Genomic DNA, 23,136 nt, shown 5'->3' on the forward strand with positions numbered 1-23,136 from the left:
GAGATGGGGGCTCCTTTGTAAGGTACTGGGGAGACCCTGGGGCCCCCTTTTTTCTCACTTTGCTCTTCACCCTAAGCTGCTCATCCCCTATGGTCGGCAAAGCAAAGAAGTCACCTCCCCCTGTGCCCCCCGCGTTCCGCACGCTTGGATCTTCTCACCTGCCAGGACGTTCCTCTCCCCCTGCCAGCCCAGCGAAAATTCTAGCATGAAAGTTCTAGCAACTGGGCTGTGGCCTTGCGGCCGGGGCTGTCCGCCCGCACACCACCCATCCCCGGGGTGGGGTCCTCATTGCCAGTGAGGCGGGTGATGACAATCCCGTACCAAGACCCCATCTCATCACCTGCTCCTTGGACCACTCCAGGGCCGGCCGGCTCGGGTTGTGTCCCTCGGGAAGCTGATCCCGGGAGAGAGTTAGTGCCAAAGGCTGGCTGGGGACTCACACCCACTAAGGGGACAGGGAGCAAGCAGGGTTGGGCAGGGTGTCCCTTCAACCTGCGATGTCGACCTGACAGTTTCTGCCAGCCCGTCGGGGAGCTGCAGAGCACGGACGGGCATTAAAGGTCCCCGCGGTGGGCCCCCGTGGTCAGGCCCTCGCAGCGCCCGAGGCCTTGCGATCCACGTCGACTGACCGGGAGAACCAACACCCAGAAGTGGTGCCCGAGGGGTGGCTGCGTGCGCGCACGGGGCGCCAGCTGCCTTTGCCCGGGCAGCACCTTGCTCTGCCCTGCGGCCGGCCTCGTGGGAGGTGCTTTGGCTTCTTGTGCATCAGACGACCGCTGGGTTGGGCAGGGGACGTGCTTCCAGGGCGTTGGCTGACTGGCCATCTGTCAGCGTCATCGGTGTCAGCGCAGCTTGATGGGAGAGGGCAGATCTGGGTACCAGGCGTCAGAAGGCAAAGCCTATTTAAGTCTGCAGACGTCCGTCCTGTGAGAGGGTCCTGGACTGTGCAGGGACACAGGTGTCCACTCACCCTTGGGTTACTCAGGACTGGTGGGGGAGGGGCATCTTCCAGGCAGACCTGTAAAGCACAGAGTCTGAAACGAGGCGGAAGGAGGGCAACGTGAAGAGCGGGGAAGCCCTGACTCAGAGCCAGGGGCTGCGGAGGGCTTCAGGGAGGAGGGCCGTCTGGGCTGGGTCTTGAAGTGAGAAGGGTCTCCTTAGCTGGGAGATGGGGGACGGGCCCCCTGGAAGGGCCAGACACGTTCAGGGGACTGAGTCCAGGTGCTTGTGGAGCCAGTTCATGGGAGAGGAAGCTGGGAAACCAGACTGGGTTCAACTCGGAGGCCACCCTAAGGAGTCAGGCCTGTGCGCTGCGTACAGTAGATCAATGCCCTCACTTGCGCTTTTAAAGGCAAACCACTGTTTCTCTCCCTGAGAAGAATTCATCGATTCACTCATTTGGTTAGTCGGTGATCTGACAAACCTCTGTGTGCCTCCCAGGCCAGGCAGCAGTTAGAGAAGAGCGGCACGCGGGTGAGTAAGGTGTCGCTCCGCGTGCAGGTGCTTGTCCTTGCCCATCTGTACACGTGCGCCTTTCTCTGCAGGCGGCCTCCTTTTCCTGGCTTGTGATGAGGTTTCCAATTCTTGTTCCTGACTTCAGAAAGAAGATTAGAGAGACGCCGGTAGGTCTTTATGTTCTGAGGGTTATTGCTTGGGTGGGGGTGCAGGCTTTGGGGCCAGATTCTCCTGGCTCGCACCAGAAGGTTGATTTGCCCCAAGTGGCACCCAGAGTTGCCCAGGCTGAGCGGAGTTGCTGCTGCTGATGACCCAGAGAAAGAAGACGTGGTGTGGGTTTGCCCAGAGCAGCTCACCGATGGCCTGAGCTGTGGCAGCCTCCAGTGCCAGGAGGAAGTAGCCATGTGGGCCCCTCGCTTACTGCCTCTGGACCTACTGCATTTGAAGGAGGAGGGCAGGCGGTGAAGACAAGACAATGTGGGAGGGTGGCCTTGGTGTGTTGCATCGCCCAACTAGAATGTTCCCAGATGATACTCCGAGGAGGCTTTGGGAAAGGGGCCAGCTTTCTGGCTGAAATAACAGGAGGGTTTGACGCTAGTAATGTGCTGTTTCCTCATTGTGCCATCTGCTGGCCAGCTCTTCCAACTTCATCTTTTTTTTGAAGTATAGTTGATTTGCAATGTGTTCGTTTCTGGTGTACAGCAACTATTCTTTTTCAGAATCTTTTCCATTGTGGTTTATAACAAGATAATGAATATAGTTCCCTGTGCTATACGGTAGGACTTCGTTTATATATTTTATACATAGTAGTGTGTATCTGTTAATCCCAAGCTCCTAATTTATCCCTCCCCAAGCTTTTCCCCTTTGGTAACTGTAAGTTTGTTCTCTATGTCTGTGAGTCTGTTTCTGTTTTGTAAATAATTTCATTTGTATCATCTTTTAAGTGATATCTTAGAATATTTGTCTTTCTCTGTCTGACTTACTTCACTTAGTATGATAATCTCTAGGTCCATCCATGTTGCTGCAAATGGTATTATTTCATTATTTTCTCATGGCTGAGTAGTATTCCATTGTGTATATGTACTACATCTTCTTTATCCATCCATCTGTCGATGGACATTTAGGTTGCTTCCATATCTTGGCTATGGTAAATAGTGCTACAATGAACATTGGGGTGCATGTATCTTTCAAAATAGAGTTTTTGTCTTTTACAGATATATACTCAGGAGTGGGATTGCTGGATCATATGGTAGTTCTATTTTTAGTTTTTTGAGGACCCTCCATACTGTCCTCCATAGCGGCTGCAGCAATTTACATTCCTACTAACAGTGCAAGAGGGTTCCCTTTTCTCCACACCCTCTCCAGCGTTTATTGTTTGTAGATTTTTTCATGATGGCCATTCTGACCTTTGTGAGGTGATACCTCATTGTAGTTTTGATTTGCATTTCTCTAATAATTAGCAACATTGAGCATCTTTTCATGTGCCTGTTGGCCATCTGTATGTCTCCTTTGGAGAAATGTCTATTCAGGTCTTCTGGTCATTTTTTGATTGGGTGGTTTGTTTTTTTTGCAACTTCAGTTTTAATTAAAGATGGTCGGTAATAAGAGCTTCCATGGCAGAAAGCTCTATGCAGTGCTTGGGGGGTATGAATGTAAAAACGAGGTGCTGAAACTAATATGTCAGTACGTTGTAAAGTATTTCTTCTCCTATTCCCCCTCTGACCATTTCTGCCTTCTTGATCTTTCTACCTTTCCCAAGGCATAGAGATGTCAGATACATAACAATGTATATTAAAACAGATTCTTAATGCTTGTTACCATGAAGATATAGCAACTGAGTTTGCATTTTCCGTATGTAGGGCTTATGCTGGGAGCCCAGGCATTGGCAAGGGAGCCCATTGTTTGTATCCTCTGGGTCCGTGAGGATGGATTGCCCTTTTTTTGAGTGGATGTGTGTCCATGTAGCTCATAGGCTGGGCCAGTGCATGGGGCACACAGAGGGGCTGCCAGTGTGTGCTCACAATGTGAATGATGCAATCCAGAGCCTGGGCTTTGGGGCCCGGGGACCTGCGTTGGGGTGTCAGCTCTTCTTTTCCTGTGTAGCCTTGGCACTTACTATCTCTGTGCGTCTCTCTCCTCTCCTGAAAACCAGGTGGCGCAAAATGCCACTAATGTCACAGGGCTTTTCCAGGGCACAGCCTTGGACGTCATGTCCTCTTCCACTGGGGCTTGGGGTCTGTCTTTGCTTCTACTTTTGCAGGTTAGAGGTTATTCCGGCAACAATGACTATGAAGATTTTGCTTGATTCCCAGGCTTGGTAAATTTCAGAGTTCTCTAACAGTGTTCAAGGGACTATGATGTGTCTTGGTAAAATTCCCTTATGCTCTTTGGAAGATCTCAGTTGTGCCATGTAGAAAATGAGATGATTGGTCTAGAATAGGGATTCTTCAACCTTTGTGCCCATGGAATATCTTAGTCTGGCTGGGGGTTCAACCTCCCAAAGAGATCAGAGGCAGGCTGCTCAGCCGAAGTAAGGCCTGCTCCCCACACCCCTTCTTCTTCCCAATCTCTTCCTGGCCCACTCCTCTTAAAGGCCCATGAAGCATTCCACAGAACCGAGTTTGAAACCCAGTGATCTAGATCTCAAACTTCAGTGTGCTTTCAAATCCCTCGGTGATCTTGTCAAATGTGGCTTCTGATTCAGAAGTTCTGGCGTGGACCTGAGATTCTGCACTTCTCAGCAGATCCCAGCTGATGCCTAAGTTGTTGGTCCATGGATATCAGTTTGAAAAGCAAGGCTCTGATCACAGAATGCCTTTGATGTTTCACATCCTTTGATTCTGAGTTCTTTACTTACTGATACTCTGATTATATTACAAATTGAAAATTTGTGTAGAATGAGTGGTTTCCGTTGAGGGCAAAATTCTCAATTATACAGATGTGGAAACTGACCTGGGATGGAGGAGAAGGATGAAGCAGACAGAATGTATTTGTTTCCCAACTTTGAGTGCCGGCAGCCTCTGTAAAATATTTTGTAAAGAGCACCGTGTGGGTTAAGAAGCCGTCGCACTTTGTTGAGAAGAGTTGCACTTTGGTTTGGTTGTAGTCTGGATCATAAGGAAGTCTCATTCTGAGAGTTAATGGACACTTGTCTAAGGGAACTTCTGGCAGAAACAAATGACCTGCTTTCAGACCCTGGCCGAGGCCTGTCTCCACGCTCCAGGTCTGAGTGAAGGTTTAGAACTGTGGACAGCTGTCGGTGTGTCTGGCATCCATGTGCTTTCTTGGTAATCTTAATGGCGTGGCACCTAGAAAGAAGCCTTCATGTAAATGGCCTCCATCCCTTCTATCCAGTGCTGTGTTGAGTGCCCCAGGTTCAGTGTTGGGAGAGTGCTCTGTCTTCTGCACTCCTTGCTGGGGCTCCTCCTGTGTGTGTCCAGTAGACCAGCTGCTTTACCAGACTATAGAGCTTTGCTTGTCAGCCTTTGTTTCAATTCAGTAATGTCGTGGCTAAGGTGGGGAACCCACTTTAGCAAGGACACGAAAGCTCAACTGCTAGAGTAGCCAGTGCGTGTAAATGTCACCTGTCCTATGTGGGATATGGCAGAAGACCAGAAGGTTCTTTGTGGCTTTGCCCAAGCCCTTCATTAAGAAGGATGAAAGCTTTCCCATGGGGGCAGAGGTGGCACGTGCACCGTCTGAGGAAGCGAGGGGAGACTGAACGCCAGGGAGGCTGGATCCCAACACAGAGGTGTTCTTTTTGTGCTCAGTTGGCGAGGTGAACAGTCCAGTAGATGTGTGTTCCAAGGGCTGGTCAAGGAGCTTCTTTAGCATCAGGCGGTGGGAAACAGAGGGAGTGTGCCCACCTTCCCCTCCTCCAGAAGCTGACCGTGTGGTGACTCGCCCATCAATAGCTCTGTCAGTGGCCATCGGACACCCTCATTCCTTCCTTCCTTCCTTCCTTGCTCCCCTCACTCTCTGGTGTGTGAGCACCTCCTTGGCGCCAGGCATTGGGTCTACAGAGATGGAGAAGACAGGGAACTTGCTGACAAGCCACAGACAGACAGGTGGAAAGCAGAAGGGGCCTTAAGAAAGGTGCATCTCATAGGTTCTGGAATCTCCGAGGAGGGAGGCATAACTTGTGGCCGGGCATGGTGAGGCTGGGGCTGTGGACTCTTCCCCAGAATATTCAGTTCACCATGGTTACCTCTGGAGGGTCTGTGCCTGAGCCTTCCTCGGACACCTTTTACAAAGCACAAGAACGTCTTTTCCCCGTCACCCCCTCCCACTCAGTTTCCCACCCCTACCCCCGTTACAAAAGTAGCAGTGAGGAGTAGAGGAGCCGCAGATAGAATCCTCAAGGAGAAGAAGTTTCTGGAAGAACATCCTGTTCTTCTGGTGTTTCCTGAGCTCTCTTAAAGCTGGGGCCTTTGCTCACGTGACACAAGCAGATTTCTAATCCCTCTCCGGCCCCCTGTCACCCCAGCCTCCCCTGTAGCATAACCAGGCTTCCTAAAACACAGCTTTGCCCGGGGCAACCCCTGGCTCCCAGAGCTTGGCTTTCAAATGCCTGCACCTATCTGGCCTCAGCTTGCCATCTGTCAGATGAGGACAATAAAAATAGTCCTCAACTCGTGGGGTGACGATGAGCCCTCAGTGGGCCCGGGCTCAGCCATTGCTCTGTACACTTCACGAGGCTGTGACCCTAACGTGGCCTTCCTCACGGCGGCCCTCTCCTGCATCCTTGGTAGTGGCCGCACTGTCCACTCCCGCAGCCTGACTCTCCCGGTCCCCAGTCCTCCACGCTGCTCACTCACAGCAGGTGCCCTCCCTCCTCACTTTCTGTGTCCTCCTGAAGCCTCTGAGGCTGGCTTCAGGACCGTTCCTTCTCTACAACCTTCCAGAACCCTGTCTGTTGTACTCTTTTTGTTCAAGGTTACCTTGGGCGGTTTCTGTTTTGTGTGTGTGTGTGTGTGTGTGTGTGTGTGTGTGTGTGCGCCCTGTTACCCCAGCTGGACTGCAATCCCTCTGAGGATAATGATCCCACCCAGGTCACCTTGGTACCGTCCCCAGAGCCTGCCCCTGCCCGAGGAGACACTGACTAGATGCTGACAGATGGTGGCGATGAACAGTTCTGTTCATTGCCACGCGGCGCTCGTAGGCTTGATGCCACGACACGCTGCTGTGCTGCTCTGGACTCAGCAGGTGATGAGATCGGCCCTGCCCTGGGGGTCAGCATGTGCGAGGTGGGTCAGCAAGGCGGGTGTGTCAGTAATCTCATTGCAGGCAGGACCAGACCCTCTCCACAGAACCATCTGAAGTGCTGTGAGGCCTCAGGAGAGTCCGGGATGAATCTCCCTGGCAGATGAGGAAGGCTCCAGAGGGAGGCGGGCTCTGAGCTGTGCACCGAGGAGTGGGCAGGGTTTGGAGGGCGGTGATATAGGAGTCCACTCCAGAGAGGTGAGCTTTCGGTTGGGAGGACAGGAGATCAGAGGCGGTGAGGAAGAAGAGCCCAGGCAGAGGAGTTGGGGCCAAGGTGCCGCCCACATCTCACCTCCTTCAGTCCTGGAATCAGCCTGGCAAGACCAGTGCTGTTAGACCCACCGGGCAGATGAGGAAACCGAGAGCGCAGACGCCGAGGGACTCGGCTGAGCTCTCCCAGTTGGCCCAGGGAGAGTTGGGATTCAAACACAGGTTCAGCCAACCCAGGGTCTGTGTGGCCACCAGGCAGGGTGGGGACACAGGATAGACACTCCGAGCCTGGTGCCCAGGCTGTTGGCTGCTGCCCTGAGTTATGCTTCTGAAGTGCGGGGCCGTCCCTGTGCCCTGCATGTGTTCTTGGCCAAGCCCCTTTGCTACACATCTCCAAGGCAAGGGGCTCAGCCTCACTGCTTTGACCACTTCACCTCCTTCCAGCTCCCATGCAGTGTGGCTTAGGAACTTGGAATCGTGTTGTTCGTGAGCAGGTCCACAGCTTCCTTCAGGCTGCGGGGCGGGGAGCTGTTGCGCGTGAGTCAGGAGTATGCGTTTCACAGGGTATATATACTTCCTGATGGTACCCAAAGGGTCAGCTCACTCACCTGTGGCTGGTGCTCTCTTGAATGTAAGGGGAGGCCGACTCAGAGGGGAGGTTAAGGGCCTGCTGTGTGCCGCAGCTGTCCAGAAGCAGCATCCTTAAACTTTAGTCCCTGGTGCTGCAGTTGAGTGCTGCCAAGTCCAGCGGCTATATGTGTCCTCACGCTTGAGGGTCCCACTGATGGATTCTCCAGAATAACCAGGTACCAGCGTTTTCGTCAAGTCTGTCACTTGTTCCTGTGTGTAGTCCAAAGCCGTGTGACTTCGAAAAAGACATACTTTGCTGCCAATCCCTTCCATATACATCTTCCTGCCAGGATAGAGTAGGGCTTGGACCAGGGTTGGTGGGGACATAAGGGAGTGAAAGTGTCGTCTGCCATCACAGCAAATCTGCCCTTGCTTTCCTCCCTCTCTTTCAGACATTTCGATGCTTCTCCCTCCTTCTTTCTCCCTTCTTGGCAAAACTACTTCTCAGAATACATCCTATTTGGAAAATGACTGTTATTCATATCAAGTTAATCCCAAAGAAGTACTGTCAAGTTCCCACTAAATAGCACCAAGATCGCAGTTTTAAATTGCTTATCCGTTCAGGAGAGGGAAGGGTCAGCGAGAGTCGGCGTGTTCTGAGCCACCCAACTGTCTGCAGAGAGGTGGGCGGGCACAGCTCCTGTGCTGCTGTCTGCGCTGGGGTAATGGCGAAGCTAACGGTCCTGCAAAGCTCTGCACTGCACAGCAGGCTTGCCTGCCGGTCCTTGTGTTCCAGTTCAGGAAAATGCCTCCAGATCCTTTTCCTCATCCCAGTATCACACTGGATTCTCCCTGGGCTCCTGGGAAGGCGTTATCATTCTCTTCGTTTTAGGGATGAGGCAGCTGAGAATCAGAGAGGGGACGTGATTTACCTCAGCTGGCACGGTAAGCGACCGAGGCAGGACTCAACCAGTCCTTCTGACTCCTACACCGCTGGCCTGCTCCCTGTCCCCACGGCGGGGGGGTGGGGGGGGGCGGGGGATGGCACATGGGACCTAGAAGGCCCTTTCAAGCTCGGGAAACATTGGATGCTGTGACTGTTCCATCTGGAAATTCAGTCTTGACCTATTCACAAGGTTGTCTTTCTCAGCCATCTTGTTGGTTTCCGCGTTGCTCAATTCGACTGTGTGCTGGCCCAGCACAGTTTTTCTCTGCTGGTGGTTCAAGAAGCCTGCCTCCCCTGAACTGCTTCCTCGTCCTGCCCACTCGGTGTCTACCAAACCTCATGCTAGATTTCTTGCCTCAGCCGTGGAGGAAAGACAGCTCTGTAGTTTGGGTTCCTTGTGTTGTGTCCCAGTTCAGGCTGTCTTTCCATCCCTTAGGTCACATGCTAATCACTCGTTCCCAGGTGCTTTTGCACTCTGTGTATCTGGAATTCATCCTGATTGCCTTATCTTTGCCTCTGGTTAGGTACCCTCCTCCCTTCTGCCTTATTATCTGGGTCCCAAGCCTTTTCTCAGTGTTGGTTCCCCTTCTGTAACTCTCTGGACCAGAGATGCACAGCGAAGCTAATGAAGTTCAAGATCAAGCTTCAGAGTCACTGGCATTGACAGGCCTGGAAGGGGCCCTAGCATTGTGGTATGCGCTAGTCGTATGGTTTGTAAAATCTACAAAAGGTATTTTAGCCACAGTTGGTTCAGAGCATCTCTGTTTCCATTCTGCTGTCTCCATCACTCCTGCTCTTATGTTGGGTGACAATACAGTGGCCATGGGCATATTGGGAATCTGGCTAAGGGGACATTAAATTGGGATACACTTAGTTTGGATTTGGAGAGACATATTTAAGGGGCTCCCAACCAGTTCTGTACATGTTCCAAGTTATTGCTAGCCGTCTTGTATTGAACTTGCTTCCAGGAATACTCCTGCTTACCGTGCCAATGCGCACGGTACCAGGACAAGAGGTGTGAGGCTGGAGGGAACGTTGTGATGTCACTGTGCTTTACAGCACTAGGTACCAGAAGTATGTTGACAGTGGAAGAGCATCAGGGTTCACAATATATGGAGCCAGAAGCTAGACTGTGGGAAAGTCTTCCAGTCATGAATCAGATATGTAAATTCAATGAACACAAGTTCTGTCCTGTCAGGAATATACGCAGTGTGCAGTGTATGCAATTAGAAACACAAGATATGTTTATATTCCTGTTTGGATGGGGGTTGTGTGAAATGGCATTCTTCAGAATTCCTGAGGTTGTGAGCACAGACACGAAACAAGAGTCCAAACATTGAGTGGTGTGCAGAAGTTAATGTAGCAGGCCTGAGACTGCTGTGCTTAGGAAGACCTGCTTGTGAGGGTGGCCTTCTGCTGGCATCTGGCATCGTGGCTCTCAGAGTGTCCCCAGTTGATGGAGAACTGATGAGAATGGCTCACTGTGCTTAGACTGTTTGTACATACAGAGTGCTTTACGCTGGACCCCTGCTTTCCTTCTGGCAGTCTGGAATTCTCCCAGAAGGTGCACGCTAGGCAGACGCTGTCTATGTGGACAGCCTCGAAGAAAAGCCGTGGGCACTGAATCTGGGCTGCCCTGGGCAGCAACATCACACACGTCGCCGTGTTTTCTCTGCTGAGGGAAGAGTGTCCTCTGTGTGGTTCCACGTGGGAAGGAGAGAGCATAAGGAAGTCTGCACGTGGATTCTTCCAGGCTCTGCCTGTATCTTTCCCCCTTGTGATCCACCTTTGTGTCCTTGCTGCATTGCTGTACTAAATCTTAGCTGTGAGGAAAACTATGTGCCGAGTCCTGTGAGTCTCCGACTATAACAGAAAAGTGGGAATAATGTATTACAGAGGCTTATCAGGCAATTAATAAACATATGCTTTAGTTTATTGTCATTTTTCCTGAATTTTGAGATATGTCTAGCATTCGTCGACTTTTTCAAATGTGTACTCTATTGTATTTCTTTTCTCATTTTAAATATTTACTTTTGTTCCTGATTTTGTATTGGTAATTTTGTATTCTTATCCTTAACGAGGGCCTCGAGTGTTATGAAGCTTCAGGTCCCACAAAACCTGGATCTACCTCTGTCATGGATCCAAGACTTGCTATCTCTTGTTGATTTTGTATTGTCACCTTGTATTTCGCGGGTGGGGAAATTAAAACCCAAAGGGGGAAGTCAAGCTTACTTGGCAAAACTGGGATAGGATCCAGATCTTTCAACTCCCAATTTAATGCTTTTCTCCCTCCATTCCTTAAAGGGTTTTGATGATTTGTCTGTAAACGATGGCCATGATGCATTGGACATACACTGGATGGCGCTTAGGAGACTGAAGCTCTAGTCCCTTCTCTTTCAGTAGATGGATAACCTTGAATGACCCCTTTCTCTTCTGCAGCACATTTTCTCCTTTTGTAAAATAAAGAGGCTGGACTAGATGCTCTTTAGAGCCCTTTCTCTCTCTGATGTTCCCAAAGATCATCATTCTAGAAATGCTGAATCACAAATCATAGTTGAAACCACTCATCTTCTTGTCCTTGGGTCTTCTCCATCTCTAAAAATGGAAATAAAATTCCCACCTCTACTGGTTGTTGTGAAGCCCCTGGCACCATTCATGATAGAGCAAGTAATCAAAAGTTGCTTCCATCCTTCTGTCCAATCAGGAACAAAGGTTTTCTTGTTTGATTTTTGGTCCTTGCCTTTGGAATCAAAGAATGTTTGACCAGGAAACCTAAATTTTAAAAAGGAAAGAAAATGAAATATACATACTCTGCTTTTAAACCTTTTTAAATGGAAGTATAGTATACTTTGCAAACAGGGAAAATGCACAAATATTAAGTGAACAGATTAACGAATATTCACAAAGTCAACACACCAATAAGCAGCATTTATATTAAGTAATAGAACATTGCTAGAACTCCCTTGTAATCCCTTCCAAGTCACTACTTCTGCCCAAGAGTAACCACTATTCTGACTTGTAACATCTTTGATTACATAAATGGAATCCTATATTACGTACTCTTATTATTGTCTGGATTCTCATACTTAATATTGCTTGAGATCCATTCAGGTTGTCACGTGAGCAGCCTTTCCTTTCTTCTCATTGCCATACAGTATTCCATTTTATGACTGGACTATGATTGATTGATCTATTCCACTGTTTGCGGATATTGGTGTAGTGTCCAGGTTTTTGCTAATACAGATAAAGCTGCTATGAATAGCCAGGTATTTAGTTTCTTTGGTAAATATATGCCTCTGTTGCATATATGTCTAGAGGTGGAATTGAGGATTTGCAGGATGTACATGTTTAATTTTAGCAGATGGTGCCAAGTAGCTTTCCGTAGTGGCCGTAACAATTTACACTACCACCAGCAGTGTGTGAGTTCCCGTTACATCCTTGGTAGCACATGCTCTCACTTAGGTGGGTGTGCAGGGGGATCTTATTTTGGTTTATTTGGTTACATAGAGCAAACTTCTATGGTATACTTTTTTATGACTTCAGACTGAAGCACAGAGCCGTGTGCCCATCACCACAATCAAGGTACAGAAAGTTCCATCACCCACCCCCCAAATTGCCTGGTGCTGCCTCTTTGTATTCCACCCCGCCTCATTCCTAAACCCTGGCAGCCACTGGTCTGATATCTATCCCTATAGTTTTACCTTTTCCAGATTGTCAATTACATGGAATCATGTGGTATGTAGTCCTTTGGGTCTGGCTTCTGTCACTTAGCAAAATGCCTTTGAGATTCATCCATGTGGTTGTGTGTATCAGCAGGGCACTCCTTTTAATTGTTGGATAGTGGCCCACTGTATAGATGTACCACATTTTGTTTATCCATTCACCAGTTGAGGGGCATTTGGTTTGTTTCCAGTTTTTGTCTCTTATGAATTAAGTTGTTATACATATTTGTATACAGGTTTTTTGTTTTCATTTCTCTTGAGTAACTATCTAGGAGCAGGATTGCTGGGTTACATGGTGAGTGGATGTTTACCTTTATAAGAACCTGCCAAACTCTTGCAGAGTGGCTGTACCATTTTGCATTCCCACCAGCAGGCTGTGAGAGTGCCAGTTGTTCCACATCCTGCTGATGCCAGTTGCTCCAGCAGTTGGTATTGCTAATTTCTTTTTTTTAGCCATTCTGAGGTGTGTAGTGGTATCTCATTGTAGGTTTTTTTTTTTCTTTTTTTTTTTGTGGGGTCCTCTCACTGTTGTGGCCTCTCCCGTTGTGGAGCACAGGCTCCAGACGCGGAGGCTCAGCGGCCATGGCTCACGGGCCCAGCTGCTCCGCGGCACGTGGGATCTTCCCGGACCGGGGCACGAACCTGTGCCCCTGCATCGGCAGGCAGCCTCTCAACCACTGCGCCACCAGGGAAGCCCTCATTGTGGTTTTTAATTTGCATTTCTCTGATGATTACTTATGTTGGACATCTTTCCATGTGCTTATTTGCCATCCATATAACTTCTTTAGTGAATTTTCTGTTCAGATCTTTTGCCCATTTACAAAATAGTGGTCCTTTCCTTTCCTTTTTTCTTTTCAGCAGCCATGAATGGGCATGGCTGTGTTCCAATAATACTTTGCTTACAAAAGCAAGCAGTGGGTCATATTTGGTCTGCAGAAGAACATAGTTTCCTGTTCCCTGCTCTGCACCCAGTGCTTCTCAAACTTGAATCTAAAGGTGCTTATTTTCTTATTGTTAAATTTATAAACTTTATTGTGAAATAATTATAGATTTAGTGGAAGTTGCAAAGAAACCTACAGGGACGTTCCTTCACTCAGCCTCCCCCAGTGTGAACATCTTGCATAACTAGAATATAATGTTAGACCAGGAAATTGACATTGGTGTAGTTCACAGAGCTTATTCAGATTTTATGAGTTACACATGCAAGTGTGTGTTTCTATACAATTGTATCACACATGTGACTTTGTGTAACTTCCACCACAATCAAGGTACAAAACTGAGACATCATTACCATCACTATATGATCATCACACCTCATACGCACCCCTTTATAGCCTCCAGCACTTCCTACCTCACATCCCTTACCTTTGGAATCCACTGTTTTGTGCTCTATCTGTATAATTCTGTTTTTCCAAGAATGTTGTATACATGGAATCGTACTATAGTGTGCAACTTTTTGATATTAGATTTTTTTTTTTTTACTCAGCATAATTCCCTGGAAGTTCATTCAAGTTGTTGCCTGTATCAATAGTTCATTCCTTTTTATTGCTAGATACTATTTCATAGTACGGATGTACCACAATTTAACCATTCACACATTTTAATAGTTTCTAGTTTTTGGCTATTACGAACAAAGTGGCTATGAACATTCATGTACAGGTTTCTGCACTAACGTAACTTTTGATTTCCCTGTGATAAATGCCCCAAAGTGCAATTGCTGGGACATCTGATAAGTTCATTTTTAGTTTTTAAAGAAACTGCCAAACTATTTTCCAGAGTGGCCGCACAATTTTGTATTTCAACCATCAGCGTATCTAAGTGATCCATTTTCCCGGCATCCTCTCTGGCATTTGGTGTTGCCACAATTCTTTATTTTAGCCACTTTGAGACTTGTAGTAATATCTCATTGTGGTTTTCATTTGCATTTTCTGGACGGCTAACAATGTTGAAGATCTTTTCATGTCCTTATTTGTCCTTTGTATATCCTCTTTGGTTAAATGTCTCTTCATGTCTTTTGCCCATGTTCTAATGGAATTGTTTTTTCGATGTTGAGTTTTGAGAGTTCTTTGTATAATCTGGATACAGATCTTTGGTGGGATATATAATCTGCAGAATTTTCTCCCAGTCTATAATTTGTCCTTACGTCTCCTCTACAGGGTCTACAGAGCAAAATTTTCTAGATTTGATGAGGTATAATTTATCAATTTTTACTTTTTTGGGGGTAAAAAGTCAATTGAGCATCTTTGTGTGGATCTATTTCTATGTTCTCTATTCTGTTTTACTGATCTGTGTGTCTACACCTCCTCCACCGCCACACTGTCTTGATTATTGTCTTGTTGATTTTTGAGAGTTCTTTATCTAGTTTGAATACAAGTCCTTCTTCAGGTATGTGATTTGCAGAGATTTTTACTCCCCCCCCCCCCGTCTGTGTCTTTTCAGTCTCTTAACAGTGACCTTTATTTTGTTTAATATCTTTATTGGAGTATAATTGCTTCACAACGCTGTGTTAGTTTCTGCTGTAAAACAAAGTGAATCAGCTATATGTATACATATATCCCCATATTCCCTCCTTCTTGCGTCTCCCTCCCACCCTCCCTATCCCACCCCTCTAGGTGGTCACAAAGCACCGAGCTGATCTCCCTGTGCTAAGCAGCAGCTTCCCACTAGCCATCCATTTTACATTTGGTAATGTACATATGTCAATGCTACTCTTTCACTTCGTCCCAGCTTCCCCTTACCCTGCTGTGTCCTCAAGTTTGTTCTCTACATCTGTGTCTTTATTCCTGCCGTGCCACTAGGTTCATCAGTACCGTTTTTTTAGATTCCATATATATGCGTTAGCATACGGTATTTGTTTTTCTCTTTCTGACTTACTTCACTCTCTATGACAGACTCTAGGTCCATCCACCTCATTACAAACAACTCAATTTCGTTCCTTTTTAATGGCTGAGTAATATTCCATTGTATATATATGCCACATCTTCTTATCCATTCATCTCTCAGTGGACACTTAGGTTGCTTCCATGTCTTGGCTATTGTAAATAGTGCTGCAATGAACATTGTGGTGCATGTATCTTTTTTTTAAATTTTATTTACTTTTTATACAGCAGGTTCTTATTAGTTATCTACTTTATACATATTAGTGTATATATGTCAATCCCAATCTCCCAATTCATCCCACCACCACCACCCACACCCCTGCTTTCCCCCCCTTGGTGTCCATACATTTGTTCTCTACATCTGCGTCTCTATTTCTGCCTTGCAAACCTGTTCATCTGTACCATTTTTCTAGGTTCCACATATGTGCATTAATATATGATATTTGTTTCTCTCTTTCTGACTTACTTGACTCTGTATGACAGTCTCTAGATCCACCCACGTCTCTACAAATGACCCAATTTCGTTCCTTTCTATGGCTGAGTAATATTCCATTGTATATATATATGCCACATCTTCTTTATCCATTCATCTGTCGATGGACACTTAGGTTGCTTCCATGTCCTGGCTATTGTAAGTAGTGCTGCAGTGAACATTGTGGTGCATGTATCTTTTTAAAAAAAATAAATTTATTTATTTATTTTTGGCTGCGTTGGGTCTTCGTTGCTATGCCCGGGCTTTCTCTAGTTGCGGTGAGCGGGGGCTACTCTTCGTTGCCATGCACGGGCTTCTCATTGCGGTGGCTTCTCTTGTTGTGGAGCACAAGCTCTAGGCATGTGGGTTTCAGTAGTTGTGGCACACAGGCTCAGTAGTTGTGGCTCACAGGCTCTAGGGCGCAGGCCCAGTAGTTGTGGCGCACGGGCTTAGTTGCTCCGTGGCATGTGGGATCTTCCCAGACCAGGGCTCAAATCCGTGTCCCCTGCATTGGCAGGCGGATTCTTAACCACTGCGCCACCAGGGAAGCCCACATGTATCCTTTTGAATTATGGTTTTCTCAGGGTATATGCCCAGTAGTGGGATTGCTGGGTCATATGGTAGTTCTATTTTTAGCAGTATCCTTTATAGATATCTTTTATTGATTTCCAGTATGTTCTGAAAACATACTTTTAATGATCACTATTCTTTAAAATCCATTGAGGTTTTTTTCTTTTAGTGGCCCATGATATGATTTATCTTTATGAATGTTCCATGTGCAATTGAGAATAATGTGTTGAGTGGCGTTTACACACACACACACACACACACACACACACACACACACACACCAATTAAGTCAGATTGGTTGATAGTGCTGTTCAGGTAACCTATAGCTTTACTAATCTTCTGCCTACATGTTCTGTCAGTTACCTAGAGAGGAGTGTTGAAGTCTCTGATTGTAATTGTGTATTTGTCCTTTTCTCCTTTCAGTAGTATCAGTTTTTGTCCAAATTTTTTTTTTGGCTGCGTTGGGTCTTCATTGCTGTACACAGGCTTTCTGTAGTTGCAGCGAGCGGGGGCTGCTCTTTGTTGAGGTGTGTGGGCTTCTCATTGTGGTGGGTTCTCTTGTTGCAGAGCACAGACTCTAGGCGCATGGGCTTCAGTAGTTGCAGCACGCGGGCTTCAGTAGTTGTGGTGCGCAGGCTCAGTAGGTGTGGCGCTCGGGCTTAGTTGCTCTGCAGCATGTGGGATCTTCCTGGACCAGGGATCGAATCCATGTCCCCTGCATTGGCAGGCGCGCCACCAGGGAAGTCCCTGTCCAATGTATTTTTAAGCTCTGTTATATATCTTATTTGAGAATTGACCTCTTTATTATGTAATGATCCTCTTTATTTCTAATAGTGTTCTTTGTCCTGAAGTTTTTGCTGGTGTTATTATAGCTACTCTGGCACAATATTTTACTATTTTTTCTTTAAACACCCAGTTATCTTTCTTTCTTTCTTTCTTTCTTTAATTTATTTATTTTTCACTGCATTTGGTCTTCACTGCTGCGCGCAGGCTTTCTCCATTTGCGGTGAGTGGGGGCTACTCTTTGTTGCGGTGCACGGGCTTCTCATTGTGGTGGCTTCTCTTGTTGTGGAGCACAGGCTCTAGGCCTGTGGGCTTCAGTGGTTGTGGCACACAGGCTCTAGAGCGCAGACTCAGTAGGTGTGGCGCTCGGGCTTAGTTGCTCTGCAGCATGTGGGATCTTCACGGACCAGGGCTCGAACCCATGTCCCCTGCATTGGCAGGCAGATTCTTAACTACTGCGCTGCCAGGGAAGCCCCCAGTTATCTTTTAGGTCAATTAAATATAGGAAAAATCATGTATTTTACCTTCATTTATTTCTTTTTAGCATTCTTGATTTATTTGTGGAGATCCATGTTTCACCCTAATATATTTCTTCAGCCTGAGGAACTTCTTTAAGATTTCTTGTAGAGTAAGACTTCTGGCTATGATTTCCATCATTATTTTTGTTTTTCTGAGAAAGTCTTTATTTCTTTTTCATTTTAAAAGTTAGCCTTATGGAGATAAAATTTACATACTGTAAAATTGACCTTTTTTAAGTGTACACTTCAGTGATTTTTAGTGAATTTGCAGAATCATACAACCATCACCCAAATCCACTTTTAGAATTCTGTCATCACCCCCAAAGATCCCCATACCATAGGTCAGTCACCTTTCCGCCCCCAACCCCAGGCAACCAGTAATATTCTTTCTATGCCGATAGATTTGCCCTCTTTGGAATTTCACGTAAATTGAATTGTACAATATTGAGTGTTTTGCGTCTGGCTTCTCTCACTTAGCATAATGTTTTTGAGGTTCATCCATTTTGTAGCATGTATCGGTTTTTTGTTCCAGTATTCCACTGCATGGATATAGCATAGTTTATTTATCTGTTTACTAGTTGATGAACACTTGAATTGTTTTCACTTTTTGGCTTTTATAAGTAATGCTTTTATGAACATTTGCTTACAAGTCTTTGTGTGGACATATGTTTTCTTTTTACTTCATACCTAGGAGTAAAATTTCTGGTTTGCATGATAAACTTATATGTAACATTTAAAAAATGTTTATTTCAGTAAATTAAACTATTTTTTGAAGAGATTGAATAAACTATTTAAGATACAATGTTTATATAATACTAGTCATTCTCTATTTTGTTCCAGGTGATGATTTTTTAAATGTGAAACCACTCCTGTGTCATCAGACTATTATACCTTTTACAGCAGAAGCAGAGTGCACTATGTTTTACCTTTAAAGGAGCTGACTGCCAAGCTGTTTTCCAAAGTGACTGGACCAGTTTACATTGGCACCAGCAATGGCACCTTGCATTTTTTTAAAGATATTTTCTGGGTATAGACTTCTGAGTTGCATGGTTTCTGATGAGAAATTTGATGTAATTCTTATTTTTCTCTCTCTATGTAAAGTTTCTTTTTTCTCTGGCTGCTTTCAAGATTTTCTCTTTCGTTTTCAGTAGTTTGAATATATGCCAAGAGGTGGTTTACTGGGGGCTCTGAACCTCTTGCATTTGTGGTTTGGTGTGTGTCATTTAATTTTGGGAAATTCTCACCCATTATGTTGTCATAAAATAAAAAATAAAAATAAAATAATCTCTCATCCCTCTGTCTTCTGGGATTCCAATTGGACTCATACTAGACTGTTTTATATTATCTTGGATATTCTTCTAAATTTTCTTTGTGTTTCAATTTGGGTAATTTTTGTTGACTGATCTTCAAGTTCACTGATTCTTTCTTTGGCTGTGTTGAGATTACTGGTGAGCCCATTGAAGGTATTCTTTATCTCTGCTACTGTGCTTTTCATTTCTAGCATTTCTATTTTGTTCTTTCTTAGTGTGTGTTTTTCTACTGCAGTTACCTGCTTATCTTGCATAATGTCCACCATTTCCATTTGAGTCTTTAACATGTTAACCATAATTATTTAAAATTCCTTGTCTGATAGCTCCAGTGTCTGTGTCATATCAGATTCTGGTTCTGATGATCACTTTGTTTCTTGGGAATGTGATTTTTCTTACCTTTTTGTGTGTTTTTATTTGTTTGTTTGAAGCCAAACATATCGTGTAGGCCAGTAGAGAATGAGGTATGAAGATTTTATGCCTGGAAATGGGCACATGTTTCCTTCTGCTGGGTCTTTAGAACAGAGTTTTGAGTTAACCTGGTTAGGAGTTGGATTGGGTTTGAGGCTGTTGTTGCTATGTCCACCCTCAGTGTACGACAGACTTCAAATTCCTATGGTGATTCCTTGTGCTTAACATGAGAGTTGGTTTTCCAGAGCAATGTCTTTTCGACACTGAACTTTAGGTCTTCCCTTTACACTGTGCCTCAGATGGTATCTTTGCATACTCTGTTTACTCTTCTGTCCCTTTCCCAGTACTATTATGCTGTTACTAGTTACTTGAATTTATTTAGTTAGTGATGTGGGGAACTGGGATGTGGGCATTTTCTGTTGTTCTGCCCAAATCTCAGTCTTAGGTGCTAAGTCCACGGTATGGCCTCAGGAGTATGTGGTTCTGTGCCCAGTGTATATTTCTGCCCTTCCCCCAGGAGTAGTATTTTTTCCCCATTTGCTTCTCCCAGCTGCAGTGAATTTCCACCATTGCCCTAGAGTGTGTTGTCCTTTCCCCACAGAGAAAGGCATTGTTTTCCCTGGGGGAGATAGAGGAAATGCATGGGGTTGAGATTCGTATTCCTCCTGCATGGCTAACGCTCCTCTCTTCAAGGACCGCATCGCAGTGGTCCATTCTTAGGGCTCTTTCTGAGCTTTTCTGAAAGCCCCCAGCAGGATTCGTGGAGAAAGCGCTTGCAACAGAGTGCAGACCCCCCAGTCTCTGAGGCCCTCAGAGCCTTCCTCCTATCCTGCCAGTCCATAACCTGCCTTCACCAGTTCATTAGTGTTTGTTTCTAGCGGAACTCTTCTTACTGGTTTCTGGTAAGCTTACCCCAGATCAGTGAGTGCTCACGTCTCCTCTCCTCTGGTAGGGACTGTATCTCCTCAGATTTTGGGCAAGTGTGCTGCTCTGCAAACTCAGCTCTCCAATGCAGTAGAAAAATTCATGAATTTGAAGTTAATCTGGCTTATTTTTTGTCTTAACTATGGGAGTGACGTTTCTTCCACCTTACTTCATCCCAGAGTAGAAGATGAAGTTTTAGATTTTCTCAAGCCCACATTGCTCAGCCTCTCAAACGCCTTGTAGTTACTCCTCCATCGGCGTGTACAGAACCCTTCTTTCCTGTGACTTTTGTTCCTAAAATGTTCTGCTGTGCTTTGCAGTAAATACATGTTGACTATTTTGGGGTATTCCTATTTTCAGGTATTTCAGATGCCATTTTTTTTTTTTTTTGCAGTACACGGGCCTCTCACTGCTGTGGCCTCTCCCGTTGCGGAGCACAGGCTCCGGATGCGCAGGCTCAGCGGCCATGGCTCACGGGCCCAGCCGCTCCGCGGCATGTGGGATCCTCCCGGACCAGGGCTTGAACCCGTGTCCCCCCATCGGCAGGCGGACTCTCAACCACTGCGCCACCAGGGAAGCCCGCAGGTGCCATTTTTATCCCTTCCTCCTCTCAGCAGATGCTGACACTTTACTGTTTCATGGCTGTTAGTGGATGATCTCTACCTGGTCATATTTTGGGTTTCATTGGGGTATGTTTTACCTAGTTTTGTTGTAGATGTTGTTTATGGGTTTTTGTTCTATTATTCTAGCACTTTATCTGTTTTATGTGAGAGATTCAAATTTAGGGAGATTCAGACCCATGATGCCACGCTGCTTAAAATCTTGCCTTCGTTTTTGGAAAGACACTTTTCCTGGGTTTAAAATTCTAGTTTGACAGTCTCTCTTTTTTTTCTTTAGTTTTTCAGTTAATGCAGTTTCAGAGTTTGGTAAATATCTTGAGGGGAAAACTGGCAGAATATTGGGCTCAGTTTCCCCTCTTTCTTTCTACCAGTGCTCTGCTGGTTTCTCTCCTCTTAGTAGAGGTCCTCAGTTCATGTTCTCACTCATATCCCCACCCGTTTACCTCATGCCCAGAATCAGCAAACATTCTGAGGAAAAAAATGGCTGCAGAGTGTCATTGCCTCTCTTTTCCAAAGTCCTGGCTGCCTCGTCATGCTCTAGTGCCTTCAAACAGACATTTTAAAATTTTATCTGGATTTCTTGGTTATTCTCGGTGAAAGTATTAGTCTACTACAAGTTACTCCATCACATTCATAATCAGAAGTCCACCTGTTTTCTGAGTATTTGCAAACTAAATTTCTTCATGAACTGCAATAATTGCTGAAGGGAGACATTTTAGGAGATTCCTTTTCATATAGATTCATCACTGCTTTTCAAGAAGAAAGACTCTTAAAGATGAACAAATATGACTGAGACTGAGGGAGACTGTTACATTAGTACATCATTTCCCTGACCTCTGTTTTAGCATGAAAAAGGTAAGGAGTTATTTAAGTTAGTACCAGATTAATTAGGTTAGAAACTAGTTTTTCATAGATATCAGTCCTAACTTCCGTACTGTTGGGGTCTGAATGCATGAGGCAGTGCTACTTTCCGGTCATTAGAAGCCCACAGTAGTGCTTCTACTCAAAATTCTTTCCCCTTGGTGTATTAATTCTTCTAGTAAAACACAAATAATACTCGGTTTTCTTCTCAAGGACTCAGACATAGGCACTCGCAGTAAATCACAGGGGCCATGTCCTGCTTTGGAGATAGAGGGCTTCATGCTGAGGAATCTACCAGGGAAGAGGAACTCCCTCAAGGATAGAATTTACTCTGCTAATTATTATGCTTCCTGCCACAGTGCCACAGATGCCCTTGACTGTATGTTCCACAGCTGTGAAGAATGTTTCAAGAGAAAGTTAGATTGTGTCTTCTGCAAGGTCTTCATCCTGGAGGCTCTCCAGAAAGGGTGATAGGGCTTCAGAAAAACAGAAAAATATCTTCTGTTCACAGGTGTTGTGTTTCCATAAAAGGAGTGTTTGGATCTTAGCTCTACTATTCACCAGCTGCATGACCTTGCGCCACTGACTCACCTCTGCATAAATTTCCTCATCTCTGAAGTCATTCTAACTACATTGGCTTCATAAAGCTGTTGTGAAGATCAACTGTAATAGTGGGAGGGAAAGTCATCTGTAGATTTCAAAGTGCAGCATACCAGAGATTGGGGTGAGCCCTATTGTTTCACCCCCCCTTTAGTATTCCTCGAGTCCTGGGGCTGGAAGAGATCAATCCCACATTTCATCTAATACAGTAATCTTCTTTGCAATGTCCCAGACAGATAGCCTTTTAGCTTCTGCATTCAGAGCTCTTTCAGAGATGGGATAGCTTTCCCTTATGCTTGTCTGCTAGCCCATACGCTGAGTCCCGGGATACCTGGAACTTCTGATCTCCTGTGACTGAGGAGGGAAGAGCAATGAAGACTTCAGAAGCCCAGAGCTATGCTGTGTGTTGAGTTTTGCCCTGCTTCTGATCTGGGACACTTGCAGCTTCCTGTTGGGATGTCTAGTCAGCTCTGAAAATGGGTTTGGTTTAATCTAGACCCCCTTCTCTAAACACATGGCAATTCCTAAGGGAAGGCAAGGGCTCGTCCACCCCTCCACGGCTTCTGTGGGTCTTTGGGATGGTTCTTCCCCTGAAAGGTCAAAATCACTTGTGTTTCTGGTAAGAACTGGAAACATCTAGTGACCTAAGTAGTCACTCTACAGGATGGGGAAGAAGAACTACTTAAGAAGCAGGAGGAACTGTTTAGCACCTATCAGATGAGCTAACTGACTAATTTATGCTGGCCATTTTTTTTTTTTTTTTTTTTTTTTTTTGCGGTATGTGGGCCTCTCACTGTTGTGGCCTCTCCCGTTGTGGAGCACAGGCTCCGGAAGCGCAGGCTCAGCGGCCATGGCTCACGGGCCCAGCTGCTCCGCGGCATGTGGGATCCTCCCGGACCAGGGCACGAACCCGCGTCCCCTGCATTGGCAGGTGGACTCTTAACCACTGTGCCACCAGGGAAGCCCCATGTTGAGATTTTGATTAGTTTGGTTGGTTGGTGGCTTATTATTATTACCTGCAAAGAA

At 45.9% G+C, this 23,136-nt stretch overlaps 1 long non-coding RNA gene across 5 annotated transcripts in view; it reads left to right on the forward strand.

Annotated features, from left to right (window-relative positions):
* Positions 1–23,136, forward strand: part of LOC307179903 — a 100,445-nt gene that overhangs the window by 4,842 nt on the left and 72,467 nt on the right. For 3 of the 5 annotated variants that reach the window (XR_013825600.1, XR_013825601.1, XR_013825602.1), the window contains exon 1: positions 659–1,622. This is a non-coding gene — a long non-coding RNA (uncharacterized lncRNA). Of the gene's footprint in view, positions 1–658; positions 1,623–23,136 lie in introns of those variants that run through there. The other 2 variants (XR_013825598.1, XR_013825599.1) reach the window with 1 other exon arrangement.

This window comes from Stenella coeruleoalba (assembly GCF_951394435.1).
Source record: "Stenella coeruleoalba genome assembly, chromosome: X".
Classification (NCBI taxonomy): Eukaryota; Metazoa; Chordata; class Mammalia; order Artiodactyla; family Delphinidae; genus Stenella; species Stenella coeruleoalba.